This window comes from Oryx dammah, unplaced genomic scaffold (assembly GCF_014754425.2).
Source record: "Oryx dammah isolate SB20612 unplaced genomic scaffold, SCBI_Odam_1.1 HiC_scaffold_17, whole genome shotgun sequence".
In the NCBI taxonomy this organism is placed as follows: Eukaryota; Metazoa; Chordata; class Mammalia; order Artiodactyla; family Bovidae; genus Oryx; species Oryx dammah.
The window spans coordinates 43,800,468-43,812,548 of NW_024070201.1; positions in this window are offsets into that span (position 1 = coordinate 43,800,468).

Sequence of the window (12,081 nt, forward strand, 5' to 3'; positions counted from 1 at the left end):
TCTATGGCACAGCCAGTATGACTTACTTACAACCCAAATCTGGCTACGCCCCAGAAACCAAGAAGCTGATGTCCTTGGCTTACACGTTGCTCACACCTCTGCTGAATCCACTGATCTATAGCTTGCGAAACAGTGAGATGAAAAGAGTTTTGTTGAAAGTATGGCGAAGAAAAGTGGATTTACATACATTCTGACTATGCTGAGAATGCAGGTGATATTGATTCAGTGCCAGACTGAACATTATTTCAATTTAATAGTGGTGAAAATAGTTTACATTTCTTGATACTAATATATTTAATTTGTTGATTTTTCCAAGTTTAAAAATATATCAGGGTCCCTCTGTTATGATAGTATGTTCACATTCATTTTCTATAGGCGTGTAAGTTCTTTTTTATTGGCTGCTCTTCAGGGCATGTAGCATCTTAACTCCCTGACCAGGGATGGAACCTGCATCCCTTGTGTTGGAGGCAGAGTCTTAGTTACTGGACCACTTGGGAACGCCATATAGGTGCATAACTTTGATGATGTGATATAGCAATTTATTTATCTGTTCTTTTATCATGAATGTCCAGGTTGTTACAGGATCACTGTCATTTAGATGCAATTTAAATAAAGAACTACTTCCATTTGGTCATATGTACTGACTTTTTGTTTCTGTATGATAGATTTCTCAGACTAGGCCTGATGGGATGAAGAGTATGTGTATTTATGAATTTTAATAGCTATTGGGGAATTACTTTTCAAAATCATTGTAACTTTTCAGACTCTACTGAAGGCTCTCTCTGCTGCTCTAACAGGGTAGAGATTCAAGAGACCAACAAATAGAGGAGATTTCAGTTTAGAGTGAAAAACCTGTTTCATGGATGAGTAAACAAAATCCAGTTATTTGGGGGAACCAAACTGTTTCTACTTCATGAATTCCTCAGGTTATTATTCAAAACAGGATTTCCTTTGATATTTTTCCAGATATTCACCCAAGGCTGGGGACCGGAAAACTCCATGGAAACTTCCTGAAGTGTCGCAATACTATTAGTATATATTTTTTCACTTATAGACCACTGCTTTTAGAGACTTTTGTTAATTTCCCTTTCTAAGTTCAAATTGCCCCCAGACACTTTGTTTATATACATACAATAGTTTTTTTTTTTTTTTTATTGTGAGAAAATCAATGAATAGCCATTTAGGTATATTTTCTATGGTCCTTGAATCACATCATTAACAGTGTGATCTTCTCCACAATAATTTCTTATTCTTGCAACATTTGGAACATTTAATGCTTGCTTCCTGTCTTAACATTGCTGTTTGAAAGTAGCTGCTTTGTTGAACCACTTTCCCATGAGGTTGTACTGTCCTTATTTTTTGCACCAGGGATTAAAGGGATCTAACATTTTTTCCATTGTCATTCATTTCTTGAATTTTACATCAAAATAAAAAATAACAAAAGCAAAAATTAGCCAGCAGGACTATATCAAACTAAGAAACTTCTGCACAGCAAAGGAATCCATCAACAAAATGATAGGCAGCCTACAGAATGGGAGAAAATAGTTGCAAATCATATATCTAGAAAAGGGTTAACATGTAAAATATACAAAAAGCTCACACAACTCAACAGGAAAATACAATCAATCTGATTAAAAAACGGGCAGAAGAACTGAAGAGATAATTTTCCAAAAAAGACATACAGATAGCCAACAGGTACATGAAAAGGGGTTCAATATCAGTAATCACAAGGGAACTACAAATCAAAATCATGAGATCACTTCACACCTGTTATAGCGGCTCTTATCAAAAAGGCAAGAGATAAGTGTTGATGAGGATTGGAGTGGTTTTGGAGAAGACTCTTGAGAGTCCCTTGGACTGCAAGGAGATCCAACTAGTCCATTCTGAAGGAGATCAACCCTGGGATTTCTTTGGAAGGACTGATGCTAAAGCTGAAGCACCGGTACTTTGGCCACCTCATGCGAAGAGTTGACTCATTGGAAAAGACTGATGCTGGGAGGGATTGGGGGCAGGAGGACAAGGGGACGACCAAGGATGAGATGGCTGGATGGCATCATGGACTCGATGGACGTGAATTTGAGTGAACTCTGGGAGATGGTGATGGACAGGGAGGCCTGGCGTGCTGAGATTCATGGGGTCGCGAAGAGTCAGACACGACTGAGTGACTGAACTGAACTGAACTGTGCACTGTTGGTGGGAATATAAACTGATGCATGGCTATGGAAAACATAGCCATGTTATGTGTGGAGTTATGTCAGATAATTGCTCCTAGTATTAAAATGTGTGCATGCATGCTAAGTCGATTCAGTTGTGTCTGTCTCTGTGCGACCCTATGGACTGAAGCCGTCAGGCTTTTCTGTCCATGGGATTCTACAGGCAAGAATACTGGAGTGGGTTGCCATGCCCTCCTCCAGGGGATCTTCCTGACCCAGGGATCAAACCCTCATCTCTTTATGTCTCTTGCGTTGGTAGGTGGGTTCTTTACCACTAGCACCGCCTGGGAAGCCCAGCATTAACATATGACTTAGAAATTCCACTTCTGAGTATATATTGTCAGGGAAGAAAAATCATTTTCTCAAACAGATAGCTGCCCCATGACCACTGCAGCACTATTTACATTAGCCAAGATGTTGAAACAACCTAAGTGTATCTATCAAAAGTTATAAAAAATGAGATATATACATCAGTTCAGTTCAGTTCAGTTGCTCAGTCGTGTCCGACTCTTTGCGACCCCATGAATTGCAGCACGCCAGGCCTCCCTGTCCATCACCAACTCCCGGAGTTCACTCAGACTCAAGTCTGAGTCAGTGATGCCATCCAGCCATGTCATCCTCTGTCGTCCCCTTCTCCTCCTGCCCCCAATCCCTCCCAGCATCAGTCTTTTTCAATGAGTCAACTCTTCGCATGAGGTGGCCAAAGTACTGGAGTTTCAGCTTTAGCATCAGTCCTTCCAAAGAAATCCCAGGGTTGATCTCCTTCAGAATGGACTGGTTGGATCTCCTTGCAGTCCAAGGGACTCTCAAGAGTCTTCTCCAACACCACAGTCCAAAAGCATCAATTCTTTGGTGCTCAGCCTTCTTTACAGTCCAACTCTCACATTCATACATGACCACAGGAAAAACCATAGCCTTGACTAGCTGGACCTTAGTCAGCAAAGTAATGTCTCTGCTTTTGAATATACTATCTAGGTTGGTCATAACTTTTCTTCCAAGGAGTAAGTGTCTTTTAATTTCATGGCTGCAGTCACCATCTGCAATGATTTTGGAGCCCCCCAAAATAAACTCAGCCACTGTTTCCCCACCTATTTCCCATGAAATGATGGGACTGGATGCCATGATCTTCGTTTTCTGGATGTTGAGCTTTAAGCCAACTTTTTTGCTCTCCTCTTTCACTTTCATCAAGAGGCTTTTTAGTTCCTCTTCACTTTCTGCCATAAGGGTGGTGTCATCTGCATATCTGAGGTTATTGATATTTCTCCTGGCAATCTTGATTCCAGCTTGTGCTTCATCCAGCCCAGCGTTTCTCATGATGTACTCTGCATAGAAGTTAAATAAGCAGGGTGACAATATACAGCCTTGAAGTACTCCTTTTCCTATTTGGAACCAGTCTGTTGTTCCATGTCCAGTTCTAACTGTTGCTTCCTGACCTGCATACAGGTTTCTCAAGAGGCAGGTCAGGTGGTCTGGTATTCTCATCTCTTTCAGAATTTTCCACAGTTTATTGTGATCCACACAGTCAAAGGCTTTGGCATAGTCAATAAAGCAGAAATAGATGTTTTTCTGGAACTCTCTTGCTTTTTCCATGATCCAGCGGATGTTGGCAATTTGATCTCTGGTTCCTCTGCCCTTTTTAAAACCAGCTTGAACATCAGGGAGTTCATGGTTCACGTATTGCTAAAGCCTGGCTTGGAGAATTTTGAGCATTACTTTACTAGCATGTGAGATGAGTGTAATTGTGCAGTAGTTTGAGCATTCTTTGGCATTGCCTTTCTTTGGGATTGGAATGAAAACGGACCTTTTCCCGTCCTGTGGCCACTGCTGAGTTTTCCAAATTTGCTGGCATATTGAGTGCAGCACTTTCACAGCGTCAGCTTTCAGGATTTGAAACAGCTCCACTGGAATTCCATCACTTCCAATAGCTTTGTTCGTAGTGATGCTTTCTAAGGCCCACTTGACTTCACATTCCAGGATGTCTGGCTCTAGATGAGTGATCACACCATCATGATTATCTTGGTCGTGAAGATCTTTTTTGTACAGTTCTGTGTATTCTTGCTACCTCTTCTTAATATCTTCTGCTTCTGTTAGGTCCATACCATTTCTGTCCTTTATCAAGCCCATCTTTGCATGAAATGTTCCCTTGGTATCTCTAATTTTCTTGAAGAGATCTCTAGTCTTTCCCATTTTGTTCTTTTCCTCTATTTCTTTGCATTGGTCGCTGAGGAAGGCTTTCTTATCTCTTCTTGCTATTCTTTGGAACTCTGCATTCAGATGCTTATATCTTTCCTTTTCTCCTTTGCTTTTTGCCTCTCTTCTTTTCACAGCTATTTGTAAGGCCTCCCCAGACAGCCATTTTGCTTTTTTGCATTTCTTTTCCATGGGGATGGTCTTGATCCCTGTCTCCTGTTACAGTGTCATGAACCTCATTCTATAATTCATCAGGCACTCTATCTATCAGATCTAGTCCCTTAAATCTATTTCTCACTTCCACTGTATAATCATAGGGATTTGATTTAGGTCATACCTGAATGGTCTAGCGGTTTTCCCTACTTTCTTCAATTTAAGTCTGAATTTGGTAATATACATATCACATACATATTTACATTGTTTAGCCATAAAAAGAAGGAAATCTTGTCATTTGTGACAACATGGATGGAACTCAAGGGCATTATCCTGAGTGAAATATGTCAGACAGATAAAGACAAATACTGTATGATTTAAATTCTATGTGGAACCTAAAATAACTGAAAAAAAAATAGAGAACACATAATGATTGGCAGAGTTGACTGGTGGGGAGGGAGATAAATGGGTGAAGGTTGTGAAAAAGTACAAACGTCCAGTTATGAGGTAAATAAAGTCTGGGGAAGTAACATACAGTATGGTGACTGCAGTTAATAATACTGTGTTGTATATTGTAAGTCACTAAGAGAGGACATTTTATAAGAAAAAAAAAGTGTAAGTATGTGAGGTGATGAATATCATCCAAACTTTTGGTGGTAACTGTTTTGCAATATATACATGTATGAAAGCATTAAGTTGTAGATCTTAAACTAATACTGTTGTCATTATTCAGTTGCTCAGTTGTGTCCAACTCTGTGATACCATGGACTGCAGCACACCAGGCTTCCCTGTCCTTCACCATCTCTGCAGCTTGCTCAAACTCATGTCCATTGAGTCAGTGATGCCATCCAACCATCTCATCCTTCTCCTCCTGCCTTCAATCTTTACCAACATTAAGGTCTTTTCCAGTGAGTCAGCGCTTTGCATCAGGTGGCCAAAGTATTGGGTCTTTAGCTTCAGCATCAGTCTCTCCAGTGAATATTCAGGATTGATTTCCTTTAAGATTAACTGGTTTTATCTTCTTGCAGTCCAATAGACTCTCAAGAGTCTTTTCCAACACCACAATTCAAATACATCAATTCTTTAGTGCTCAGCCTTCTTGATGGTCCAACTTTCACATCCATACACGACTACTGGAAAGACCATAGCTTTGACTATATGGACTTTTGTCAGCAAAATAATGTCTCTGCTTTTTAATATGCTATCTAGGTTTGTCATAGCTGTCCTTCCAAGGAGCAAGCGTCTTTTAGTTTCATGCATGCAGTCACCATCTGCAGTGATTTCTGAGCCCAAGAAAATAAAGTCTGTCACTGTTTCCATTGTTTCCTCTTCTATTTGCGATGAAATGATGGGACTGGATGCCATGATCTTAATTTTTTGAATGTTGAGTTTTAAGCCAGCTTTTCCCTCTCCTTTTCACCTTCATCAATAGGCTCTTTAGTTCCTCTTTGCTTTGTGCCATAAGGGTGGTGTCATCTGCATATCTGAGGTTACTGATATTTCTCCTGGAAATCTTGATTCCAGCTTGTGATTTATCCAGCCCAGCATTTCTCATGATGTACTCTGCATATAAGTTAAATAAGCAGAGTGACAACATACAGCTTTGATGTACGCCTTTCCCAGTTTTGAACCAGCCCATTGTTCCATGGACTGGTTCTGTTGCTTCTTGATGGGCATACAGATTTGTAGGAAGCAGGTAAGGTGGTCTAGAATTCCCATCTCTTGAAGAATTTTCCACAGTTTGTTGTGATCCACACAGTCAAAGGCTTTAGTGTAGTCAGTGAAGGATAAGTAGATGTTCTTTTGGAATTCTCTTGCTTTTTCTATGATCCAACGGGTGTTGGATCTCTGATTTGATCTCTGATTCTTCTGCCTTTTCTAAATCCAGCTTGAACATGTGGAAGTTCTTGATTTATGTATTGTTGAAGACTGGCTTGGAGAATTTTGAGCATTACTTTGCTAACATGTGAAATGAGTGCAATTGTGTGATAGCTGGAACATTCTTTGGCATTGCCCGTCTATGGGATAAGAGTGAAAACTGAATTTTTCCAGTCCTGTGGCCACTGCTGAGTTTTCCAAATTTGCTGGCATATTGAGTGCAGCACTTTCACAGCATCAGCTTTTAGGATTTGAAATAACTCAGCTGAAATACTATCACCTCCACTAGCTTTGCTTGTAGTGATACTTCCTAAGGCCCACTCGACTTCCCATTCCGGGATGTCTGGCTCTAGGTGAGTGATCACACCATTGTGGTTATATGGCTCATTAAGATATTTTTTGTATATCTTCCCTGGTGGCTCAGACAGTAAAGTGTCTGCCTGCAATGCGGGAGACCTGGGTTCAATCCCTGGGTCGGGAAGATCTCCTGGATAGTTTTTCTTAATGTGTATTCTTGCCTCCTCTTCTCCAGGAAATGGCATGTACACCTAGCAAAGGGTATAACTCGTGGCCTTACATCTTGATGAAATCTCAAAACTGCACATCTTCTGTTACCATCCATCAACTACATCAAGAAATAGGACATTTCAGCATTCATAAGGACCCTGTGATGGGATTGCTGGGGTGAAAAGTGAAAGTGAAGTCTCTCAGTCATGTCTGACTCTTTGCGACCCCATGGACTATAGCCTACCAGGCTCCTCAGTCCATGGAATTTTCCAGGCGAGAGTACTGGAGTGGGTTGCCACTCCAGGGGATCTTCCCAACTCAGGGATTGAACCCGGGTCTCCCACATTGAATGCAGATGCTTTACCATCTGAGCCACCAGGGAAATATGACATTTCAGCATTTATAAGGACCCTGTGATGGGATTGCTGGGGTATGAATCATCAAAAGTACATAAACAGGCTTCCCCACATCTGGTGCATGTGATTGGTATATGCAAGGAGTGTTATCCCACCATGGTGAATGATATAGAAGGGGTTTGTATTGGATTCTGTGATGAAAATCTCCTTTACTCAACATAAGTGGTACATTTCCCACTGGACACAGATTAGATAGAATGAATCCCTAAGTGTTGTTGGCAACCTCATTGCTGCCAGGAAGGCTGAACTTCCTTAAAAATGGAACAGTCTACACCAGGAAGGAAGAAATAAAATTAGACAAAGGGAACCCGCATTCCAGCCTCGTTGTCTAGTTCTGGACAAAGACCAGCCTGTAGATTCATTCATCTCTTCATACTTTTTGGCCAATGACCTTTTTAATTGTACAAGACAGTTTAGATTCATCTTTGAGCCCCTTGATTTTCACAAATACCCAATGAGATCAATAATTTATGATTTTACAGAGAAAGTAATATAATCAGGGAAGTTAAAATATTTGCTCAAAATATACTAGCAAGTACAGATATTTTGATTATCAGTTCAAAAGTTCTATCTGAAATCATATGTAATGACATTTTTCTCAAAAATTTTCAGTGGCTTGAAGGCAGTGGCAACCCACTCCAGTATTCTTGCCTGGAGAATCCTATGGATGGAAGAGCCTGCTGGGCTGCAGTCCATGGGGTTGCAAAGAGTCAGACTCGACTGACAACAACATCACTTTCACTTTCACATATTTCCTGTACAAATGATCAAGAGTTGTTTATTGGGAGGGTGGGAGGATATCCAGGCTTTTTACAATGAGATATCCATCTATCTGCCTTAATTGGTTTCCCACCCCTGCATAAATTATACATTCCATCCGATCATTCCTCCCCCTCTTGCTCACCTGCCTTTGCTCACACCTTTTCCCCATTGCTCTCTTCCTTTCCCATTTACAACCTTTGTTAAGTCATGGTTTCCACTTCTATTGAGAGATGTCATGGTGACATTGAGTCTCTTGTGTGAAAGTGAAGTTGCAAACCCGTGGACTGTAGCCCACCCGGCTCCTCCACCCACGGGATTCTCCAGGCAAGAGTACTGGAGTGGGTTGCCATTTCCTTCTCCAGGGGATCTTCCCGACCCAGGGATCAAACCCAGGTCTCCCACATTGCAGGCAGATGCTTTAACCTCTGAGCCACCAGGGAGTCTCTTGTGTGAGGAGGTATTTATTCCCTGTAGGAATATGAGGGAGTGGTGCTCTAGGTTAATCCTCTTGAGCTTTCTCACCTGAGGGCCTAAGTTCAAGCCTCTTTAGTTATTGTGCAAACATACAAGAAAGCGTGTATAAAGTGATTCCAAATTCTCCAAGGATGGGTTCTCTGTGGCATGTGATTCAATATTGTAATGTTCTAGAAACAGTGCACTGAATCATTGAGTTGTGTTTATGAGAAAGGGGGTTTGGCTAGAGGTGAAACTTCTGACAAAGCACTATAAACCTTAAACTGACAGATTCAATACGTAAGAAAGTGAAGGTTCAGGTGTGTGCTTGTTGGTGGGTTTTCCGTTTGCAGTTCATCTTCCGCTGATAGTTGGAGATACTGTTGAAGTATTGTCTCAGTGTTCAGGAATCACCAGACACAGATTATATATTTAAGTCAGTTGATGCTGATGCTCATCAATTTTTTTTTCTTTTCAGAGAAAAATTTGGAGCAATAATTAGAGGTAAAGTATTTTGCATGGTGCTGCTGCTAAGTCACTTCAGTTGTGTCTGACTCTGTGTGACCCCATAGATGGCAGCCCACCAGGCTCCCCTGTCCCTGGGATTCTCCAGGCAAGAACACTGGAGTGGGTTGCCATTTCCTTCTCCAATGCATGCAAGTGAAAAGTGAAAGTGAAGTGGCTCAGTCGTGTCTGACCCTCAGTGATCCCATGGACTGCAGCCTTCCAGGCTCCTCCGTCCATGGGATTTTCCAGGCAGGAGTACTGGAGTGGGGTGCCATTGCCTTCTCCGATTTTGCATGCAGTAGTAATCAAATTTTAAAGACTGTCACTGCAAGGAACTTGGTAAACAAGTCCAACCCACCCTTTTTCAACTGGAAGGTCCAGAGAGTGTGCTACCTAAGTATTCCATGTCAGAGAGTTATCAAGACAGTGTTAGGGTTTTCTAAGTTATATAGAAAAGATAGATTGGCCATGGTCTATTGCTCTTTCCACCATGAACATTTTGTTTATATACACTTTTAATCAGTCCTTTGAAGGTTTTCTACTTTGTTTATATGATTCTGTAAACTTTTTAATTTTAAAAATCTATTTACTCATAAAATTTGTAGCTGAATAGTTATTGTTCTTTCTCCCCATTAGAAATGAGTTTAAATATGTGATCCTGTAGTGTCTATATGTAAATGTAGGAGATTTTTGACACCCAAAATATAATTATTATGGTTAATACAGACATCTGATTTTTTTTAAGTTTTATGTTTTTAATTGGTGGAAGATTGTGTTACAATTTTGTGTTGATTTCTGCTATGCAACAATGCGAATCAGTCATAATTATATATATATATATATATATATATTTGATTTTGACATGTGACTGTGGCTGAACTCAGAAATAGGTGCACTTGCCTCCTGCTGGCTGCTAATATGCTGTGATCTGTACTCAGTGTCATTTAGTGCCTTCAGCTTGTTGTATCTTTCAGTCTTCTTCTTGGGTTCCTCATCTTCCAGTTAACTGGTTTTCAAAACATCACACAAAGCTAGCAGGACTTCATTCTAGTGCAAGTTGTCATCGAATACACTGACTTGAGCAAGCCAGCCTTCCTCCCCTCTCCTTCCAGTCTAATTACCCTTCCACCCCCCACTTCTTATGATGTAGTTCTTATGATGTAGTTCACCTTCATCCTTCATTTAGAAATAATCCTTCCCTCAATGAAATGTCTGAACCCCTTGTTTCCCAGTAGTATTTATATTGATTTTACTTTTCATGTAAAGATAACATTTCTTAAAGGTAGAGTCTGCATTTTCCATTTATTCAAGAAAAAATTGACTTAGTATTTGTTATGAGTCAAAGACTGTTGTAGGCATTGTGAATATAAAACATAATCTTTGTTGTCCTGGAGTTTATGTTTAGTGAAAGAGTTAGTTTATATATAAAAAATATACATAGAATATCAGTAGGAGATAATAAAAAAAAAAAGAGCACAGTATGAGAGGTAGGAGTTAGAAGTACTGGGTTAGGGAGTGAAATCCTATTTCCCATTTTAGGCTGTGAGGTTTGCTTTCTGTTGAACTCTGGTGGGTGCTCAACCAGTGTTTATTTATTAATTAATGATTAATTGTACAATTTGATGAAAATTTAATAGGGAGAAAGAAGAGAGGAAGGAAGAGTGAAAGAAAGGATTCATTAAAATTACAAGTATGAAATTCCTACAACATGGGATTTTTCTTAAATCATCAGGGTCATAAGGATGCACCATGGAGAAATGAACCTCCAAATTTCTCATCTGGGCAAATCCCAATGTATTTGGCTAGGAAGGGTCTGAGCAAAAATCTGTAACTCTAAAATTAATTTACATAGTTTACAGATCACCTAAGATAGAAACATCTAAAGCAAACCCTCTTTGTGTGTTTCTGCAGATTGTTGTCACTTTTAATCAAGCCACACACAGTCATTTTGAACTAACGAGTATTCATAACAGTTACATATTTTCTTTGCTGTTCTTTGAATTATTAGGTTTTTTATCAAAATTTTCTGGGTATCTTTCCCCATTTGTCTCTTTTTGATACTTTTATTTTTAAAATTTAAAAACTTTAATCTATTAATTTTTATATTGTGTTAAAATATCCACTACATAAAATTTACCATTTTTAGGTGCACATTTCTCTAGTAGTATCTATTGAATTTTTATACTTGTGGAAACTCAAATTGTGTTATCTGTTCCATTTTAAAAATCTTTAAATATGTCTTAGTTCAGAGCCTTTTCAATGAAATGAGGAGAGTGCTAACCCACATTTGCTTTCCTCTTATGTCCATAGTTTCTAGTAAGAAAATGTGAGCCCAGACACTTTATTTTTTGTGGTCTTTAATTTCATACTTACATAAAATTGGGAATATAGTTGATAACTTGATCAATGTTACATGAAAGGGGTCTAAGTTACAAAATATTCCTATTTACTTTAACACTAAATCAGATTTTTAAACTACTTAGCGTTCAATTTGTCATAAAAGTTTGATGCTATTTTTTGGTATTATTTTGCATATATCAGACAAGATTTCTAAGTTACAATAATTGGCTGTTCTCCAAAATTGTTTGTCATGGTCTTTGTAGACTGGGACCTTGGGACTGGAGTTGATGAGAGGAGGGACGCAGGGGACCCAAGTCTCGAGTGAAACAAGGGTGCTTTATTTGTAGAAATGCACGTTTATATATCTTCATACAAGGCAGCTTTAGGCAGTAAAAAAAACTGAGCAAAAACAAAGCCAAGCAAATAACAGTCTTCAAAGGGCCAGAAAGCATTCCATATCCTGAGTAAGAGGGACATAACTGAATAGATTACATTTAAGTAAGGTCACTGAAGGGGGTCACTGAAGGGAGTCACTGAAGGGGATCACTGCAGGGGGTCACTGAAGGGGGTCACTGAAGGGGGTCACTGAAGGGAGTCGCTGAAGGAGGTCGCTGAAGGGGGTCACTGAAGGGGGTCGCTGAAGGGGGTCGCTGAAGGGGGTC